The 7887-nt window shown below is 37.0% G+C and overlaps 1 protein-coding gene across 3 annotated transcripts in view; it reads left to right on the top strand.

Annotated features, from left to right (window-relative positions):
* Positions 1–7887, top strand: part of ip6k1 (inositol hexakisphosphate kinase 1) — a 52551-nt gene that overhangs the window by 18976 nt on the left and 25688 nt on the right. For 2 of the 3 annotated variants that reach the window (XM_016459546.1, XM_016459545.1), the window contains exon 1: positions 5847–6043. The exons of the other annotated variant lie outside the window; for it this stretch is intronic. The gene's annotated coding sequence lies outside the window, so the exon portion shown is untranslated. Of the gene's footprint in view, positions 1–5846; positions 6044–7887 lie in introns of those variants that run through there. 3 annotated transcript variants of the gene reach the window in all.

The following is a 7887-nucleotide window of genomic DNA, read 5'->3' as shown; positions in this document are numbered from 1 at the left end:
CATTTAAAGGGCGGTAAAGTTTGTGAGATGTGAATTTAAATTGTATTTATTTACACAGGTGTATATTATGTCACTTCTCTAGTAAGTTTTGTCTGTGTGTGAAGACAGTAGCGCAAATCCGTGAATGAATGTTTCGAAGTGAAATAAACTTTAACGGAATAAAGTTGAATGGAATTGAATTGAATTAAAGTTGAATAAACTTCAACTTTACTGTTCAGTGCACTGATGTCAGACTCATTTTGGATAGTTAAGTTTATTGTTAAATTGTTAAATGCCCTTACATATCTCTGTCACCATTATAAGTGTTTGATCACCACATTTGAGTGATCATTGCAAAAAATGTGTTTATGTATATATATTCTGTTTATGTATATACTGTATTCTATATATAGTACCAGTCAAATGTTTGGACACACGAATGGGAAAGTGTCCAAACTTTTGACTGGTACTGCACTATAATATACACAAAGAATATCGGGCGATATATCGGTATCGGCCTTTTTTTTTAATTCCCTAATATCGGTATCGGTATCGGCCCCAAAAAAACCCATATCGGTCGGGCTCTAATCACTAGTATGGAACCATACAGGGCCTTAAAAATGAAGATGCCAAAAGGAAAGTTTGTTAATACCCAAAATCTAAAAGGGCATTAAGATGTCTTTAATACTTATTGAGTTACAGTTATGCAAACTTTGGAGAAAAAAACTTGAAAAGTGTTTTTTTCCCATTTTTGAACTGTCACCATTGGCGTATAATGCAACAAAGATGACTAAAGTCAACAGATTTACTAATAGACCTACCAATCTCTGTGGAAAAATAAAATAATGATGCTGCCCAAGATGGCATTTTTACCCCCCTGTAGTTTGTCTCTGTCAGGGTTCTGGACTGTCTGTGTGTGTTTTGCTCCCCGTGACCCAGTTTCTCCTCGTGCTAATTGTGTTAATTTGATTATGATTCCATGCACCTGTGTTCCCCTGATTACCCTGTGTTTATTAGCCCCAGTCTGTGTAGTCTTCCTTTGTCGGTTCTACTTGTTGGATGTTGTGAAATTCCCCTGTCATTCCCAGGATTAAAGACTGTTTATGTACTCCACGTCTCCTTGTTCCTTGTTCCGCGCTCCTCCTATAGCACAGATCATGACAGTCTCCAAATCTCAGGTGAAAATTTACGTTTTGACCCCCCTCTACAATATAGTGGATTACTCTGTAAATATTCATCCATGGCATTTAGTATATTATGTACATGTTTATCCTACTTCAGAAAAAAATGACAAAAATAAAAAATTAGAGCCATAGACCACTGGTTGAGTTGACATGGAATGACACAGCTGATGTTACAAAGCACATATAAATGTTGCATTTTTACTGCAAAATCTCACAGTTAAAAAAAAATAATAGAAATAATAAACCCAGTAAATTACTGTAAATTAATACAAAATATATGATGTTCAAAAGCAGCAGCGTTTTATTGATTTGCTAATTTACTGGCATTTTTCAGAAGGTCCTGTTGTGTCCACACATGATCTCTAAAAGGGAATTTATCAGTTATTTTCTGGATAAGACTGTATGTGTGAAAGCACCTATAGTGCTCTTACTGCTCCATAATCTGCCACATTTAAATGAACTAATATAACACGGTGAAGAAAAAGATACAAATCAGTGTCAAAACAAAGTGCAGTCTGCCAACTTCTAAAGTTCTTTCAGTACCATTATTACATCTATGTACACTTATGTAAATTAGCACAATGATGAATGATGTGATATTCAGATAACCAAAATAATAATATGAAAAAAGAACGAAGTGCAATTCATAAGTTTCTTTAGGTGCTTAGTATATCAAGTGCTAAGTTGTTGTTGTTTTTTTAATGTTTTAAAGTGCATTCTGTCATCTTTTTGCAAGCATTTCACACTCCACACAACTGGAGTAACTTATGTAGGTTAACTGTTTCCCACAGGATTTTGTGAGACTGTGCATTAACCTTGTTACTGCAATCAATCTGGGTGCACTCTGAAAAAGCAAAATTGAGAGTTCCAACTTCCTTTCAGTGACCAAACTAAACAAAGTAAAAAGTTAAAACCTCAAGCTTTTATTTTGGTGGAAAAGTGCATTTAAAAAAGGCATTACAAGTCACACAAAAGTGTCCTTATTCCACGCTGCTCACAATCAGGGTCTGTTTCTCGTATCAGCACCCTCCTCTGGATTGGAAATGCAGATTTATAGCCAGTAGGCATGCGGCGATAGTCGGTGTTGAAGGTGTTACTGGTGTTAAGCCACAACACCGGTTACGTCACTGAACCACCGCCCCCACCGTCATTTTGATTTTTTTATAGAAAAAAATCAATTAGTACAGTTAAAGAACAGACACTACCATTAAAGATTAAGACTTAGTTTCGAAATGAAATGCAAAAGCACCTGTTTGGCAATATTTAGGATTTTGAAAAAGCTCTAAGGCGATTTTGTAAGCATTTTTTTAACATTCGTTTCTTATTTATTTGGTTCCACAGCGTTTGTAGATTTTTACTGTATTTAAACCTTGTGTAATTTATATTTTGTGTATATTGTGTATACTTTATGTAATTTTATTTTACATCAAGGTGTATGCTGTGCCTCCAAGCTTTCTTATTCGTTTTGCTAATAAACGTTCTATGTTTCTTATTTATTTGTGTTTTTTTATATATATTTAAACTTTGTGCAAGTTACTTCTTTTATATTAGGCCTGTAGCATGGTGGATTTTTCTTCGGTTTGTTAACTAAAGTTCTATGTTTAATATAGCATAAGTGAGTTTGTCATTGTACCATTTTGTTGTTGTCCATTCAAGCAATTGACGCCGAATTGCTGCTAATTCGAAAGTGCGCACGGGCATTTATAAGCTATTTAAAAGCCCAACGAACCCCACCCCCGGTGATACCGGTATTACCTGTGTTATCACACAGATCTATCGACACACATTCACGCATGCAGAAAGTAGACTCCGATCCTAAATTGACACGACTGCATCCGATCTAATCTCATATCCAGTAAGTAGAAACTAGATTGACAGCCATCTACATTGGAGTAAATCACTTACAAATGCAACTAAAGTATGCGCTGGGCAACTAAATTATGTATCTCGTTAGCCACTGGCTAATAAGTAATTAAAATCATTTCGATTAACTGGTGGGAAAATTTTCTCACTGTCACAAATCTAATAGCCAGATTTCCCTCATTACCTGTAGGAGGAGCACACTAAGAAAACATAAAACTAAATAAAACCTTTAATAACAATACAAATATGGCTTCTACACCCTTAAATTCTTCACACTAGGATCTAGCACTGACTGCACCTGTGTAAATTGGCATTGATACTATAAGACTATTTTTATACACATGCATTTGTAAGTAATTTAGTCACATGCCGAGCACCCTAATCATGTTTTAGCCTTAAGGTACCAGCACAATAACACACTCAGCAAAATATTGTCTAATTATCGTTATCGATAAAATCCCATAAAATATCGAGATATAATTTTTTGTCAATATCGCACACCCCTATGTTTTAGTGAGCTGTTTGGGAGGGTATTGGATGCTCTATATGCAGTGGGATCTGTGGAGTCTAGTGGTCATCTTGCAGACCCTCACTGTGATCAACCGTGTTTATGTATGTCTAAACAGCCTTCTTTTCTTAAAGTCCCCCTGTAGTCAAATATTTTATCCCTTAAAACTTATCTTTGATCATCAAAATGACATATTTAAATGTTTTTTCTTGTGAAAATAATTTTCTCACTCCTTAAAATAGCTTGAATGCAACTCTACACCCTTGCCTCATTTACTATACGCTGATCTATGCATATGCAAATTAGCCCCGCCTCCACTCACTCACACCAGCCAGCGCCTCCTGATTCACTGAAATGTAGTAAACGCAAAACAATGGCATACACGGATAATGACTGATAAAACTATGTTTTTACTAGCGGACAACTACAGTGAATACTGTAACATTCGTTGTTTCATCCAGGTTGCCAGTAGCAAACAATGGAGCGCGCTCTGCTGGACAAACTAAGTAATTACACCATTTCAAGCATTTTATCTGCATTATATGTTCTGTAAAAAAAAATTTAATATCGACGGCATATCGGCGGCATATTCACCGATACCGATATATCGGTGACAGGCTCATATCGGCCGATAATATCGGCAAAACGATATATCGGTCGGCCTCTACAAAATATTTTAAGTTAGTAGAACTTTATATTTTGATTTTGTAATACGCAAGCATGTTCTTTGTACATAAACTGAAGTTTTGATAAGGCTGACTCAAACAGTTGAAAGTGAAAGTGACGTGACATGTGGCCAAGTATGGTGACCCATACTAGGAATTAGTGCTCTGCATTTAACCCATCCTTAGTGCACACACACAGCAGTGAACACACACACGGAGCAGTGGGCAGCCATTTATGCTGCGGCGCCCGGGGAGCAGTTAGGGGTTCGGTGCCTTGCTCAAGGGCACCTCAGTCGTGGTATTGAAGGTGGGAGAGAGCGCTGTACATTCACTCCCCCCACCTACAATCCCTGCCGGTACGAGACTCGAACCCGCAACCTTTGGGTTACGAGTCCGACTCTCTAACCATTAGGCCACGACTTCCCCTAAGTTCCATTGCATCATAGCAGTATTATTATGTCTTAAAAAGCACACCTGTGCTAATGTAATTAACAAAGAGACTACCACTATATAGACTACTTGCATGTACACAGATTACTTAAAATGTGTCAGTTTCATGAATTCAAAAGAAAAAAGTTCTGAAGGCTGATCAAGGTTCATTAGTTTGAATCAATTTGTTTAATATAAGTTTGCCTTACCCAAACCAATTAGTTATTCTGAGCATTAGGGTTTACAGTAATGACAGGTGCTTATCAATAAAAGAGAAGCTTTAAGGACTCCCTGCATTGCAGTTTTGTCAAAATTAAAATTCAGTGGTTTAACGTTAAAAAATTAAGAAATTATATATTATAATAGAAATTATAATAAATATTACTATTGTAATTTTAGAGTTGCAATGCAAAATATAAGTAGTATTATTATATATAAAAATATTTAGTATTATATATTATAATAGTATTAGTAGTTATAGTAGAAATATTTATATTTTTTAGTAATTATATTATTATTTTTAAAAACATCCATGTTTTCTGTGCTTGTTTGTTAGAAGTGGACAATTATCAGTTTTATATATCATTTATATCAGTTATATGTTAGTATGGCTATAACATTATAATAATAATAATAAGACGAAGAAGAAGAAACAATTCTTATTTTATAGCTATACTGATATATAATCTCACAATTTTGGCCAAGTTGTGCACTCCTAACAAACAAGCACATTAAACCTGGATTTTTCTTTTTTTTTTCACTTTTGAAATAGCTGTCACAATTTTTTATTGGAAAAATGTTTCCCCAAATCATGCAGTCCTAGTGACTGGTTTCATTTGCTATTATATTTCCCAAACAGAGCTGCATGCTGTGGTGTGAACACTAGAAAAACAGCTTGAGTGGCTCTGATCCCTCATACCTCCTTTAGCTCCATGATAATCTCCCCAGCCTTTGATGGCACCCCTGATTCATACTTTGTCCTTGTAATCCAGGCATGACGAGAACTAAAATTAACCCTGTGATGGCATGCAGCCAGCAGTCAGTGTGAGGCTCTAGTCTGCCCACTGCTGCCTGCAAACACTCTATTCAAGAGGCTTAGCGAGGTCACCTGTCTTTCCTTGTGTCTGCCTCACACTTTCATTATGTCTCAGTCTCCTCCCCATTGAGCTTCCTCATCCTGAACCACTCCCACTAATGTGTCAAAACAGATCTGTCCTTGAGACGTCTTTTTTTGTCCAGACACTGATGCTGAGCTGCCGCTGTGTGTTTTGGAATGAGAGTTGATATGTCTGACAGAAATAACCCGTTGTGACGTGTCCAGATCTATCGACACACATTCACGCATGCAGAAAGATGCAGAAAGTAGACTCCGATCCTAAATGGACACGACTGCATCCGATCTAATCCAAAATTCAGTAGGTAGAAACTAGATTCACAACCATCTACATTGGAGTAAATCACTTACTAAATTGTGCGCTGGGCAACTTAATAATATCTATCGTTAGCCACTGGCTAATAAATAATTAAAATAATAACTCACTAGTGATTGAGTTAATTTCACAGACCTACACTTGAACACTCTGACTGAGCGCTTGAGTTTCACTGTCTGTGTTCTTTACAGCATGGTGAACTCTTTATTCCTATTGATATCAATGGATGCTCAGCATATTTGACGCACTGTAAACTCTAGTGTGTTGATTGACTGAGAGTGCTGTTTCTCTCACATATATGCAAAGAGAGAGAGACTGAGTGTCTGACATAATAGAATTGATGTGCTACATTTTAGGTCAGAATTATTCAGCCAGCCTTTAAGACTAAGCAGAAACCACTAGTAGATGGGGGAATTTCAGTAGTGGGGGGAATAATGTGTATGCAGCAATTTTTTTGGCTAGAGCTCGCCTATTACCATCCATGTTTTAATTTCATCAAATTAGTTTAAGCTAATTAACAGTAGCAGAATTAGTATTTGTAGCCAAGGTGTGCATAGAGTCGTGCTGTGCTCGATACATCGATACGACGATGTATGGTCACAGAGATTTGACGATACGCTTCTCATGTGGAGATGTGTTGATGTGTGTGGAAGCCTACAGTTTCCGAAGTGAGGAGGGAATATTACTGTATTTATTAGTTTTCTGTTTCAGGTATGATTCTGTATGTCCATCAGTTTACACTGTAATCATTCTTGCAAACTCGTGCTGTGCCGCAAATCGGTCTGTTTTAAACTAAAGCCTGTTTCACACATACTCCGTCTGCAGTGCGTGTGCGTTGCGTTTTTTTATGTGTGTGAGAAAATATCATATATGGTGTTAAAAAAATGACACAGCGGATAAGAGCTCCTATTCTCTGTTTTTATTTAAGCTCCATTAGATGAGGCATGTTCGGAACATTCTCTTGCAGTTTACTGTTGCTGTCAGGAACTATTTTTTAGCGGAAGGACAGCATTTAACAAACTTGCTTCAAAAAAAGTAACAATGGTTTTAATGTTTTTTTATTGTGTAGTAACTAGGCATGGGCCGATTACCGGTTTCAAGGTATACCGCGATTTGAAAATGTCACGGTTTCAAAACCGCTAATATTTTTCGTTATACCGTTCCTGCGGTATGCACTGTTTTTCATAGTCCCGTTTTTTGTCTTATTGCAAGCAACTTGTCTCTATTCTGGACTTGAACAAACTGCGTCGCAATGCAATTGTTTTCCAAAATGTCATTTATGTGAAAATATGAAGTCTGTAAACGCCCGTGAAGACAGACGCACAGAGAAAAATACTGTAGCAGGCAGATCACTCACTGTTCATGATGCACGAACTATTGGAAGAAAATCCTTAATATTGATTTGGGGTAGAGGTCGAATAGGGATGCACCGATACCCAGTATCGGTATCGGGCCTGATACTGAGCTTCTGTACTTGTACTCGTACTCGTTAAAATGCCCTGATACCAAACGCCGATATCACACAGCATGCGATAAGTGCCGTATTCAGACAAAGAAACACCGACAAGAGAACAACAGACAGAAGAATGGTTATTAGAGATTAAGGATGTCTACGAAGTATATGTATGCAATGAATATAATGTTAAAATTCAGTATTAGTAGTATACTGTACAGTATATCTGTATAGCTGTCGTGTGCGAGCTGATAAGCAAAGCACGCAGAGTGGGTTGAGCGATTATTCGAGTGGTTCCCAGCATTATTACAGCAAAGCGCGTGATTACAGTACTAAGCCGCTGCAATGGAGCAGCTCTAATGCTATTAAATGAAAG

Source organism: Sinocyclocheilus anshuiensis, unplaced genomic scaffold (genome assembly GCF_001515605.1).
Source record: "Sinocyclocheilus anshuiensis isolate Anshui unplaced genomic scaffold, SAMN03320099.WGS_v1.1 scaffold2209, whole genome shotgun sequence".
Lineage (NCBI taxonomy): Eukaryota > Metazoa > Chordata > Actinopteri > Cypriniformes > Cyprinidae > Sinocyclocheilus > Sinocyclocheilus anshuiensis.
This window is presented reverse-complemented; position numbering and strand designations above follow the sequence as displayed.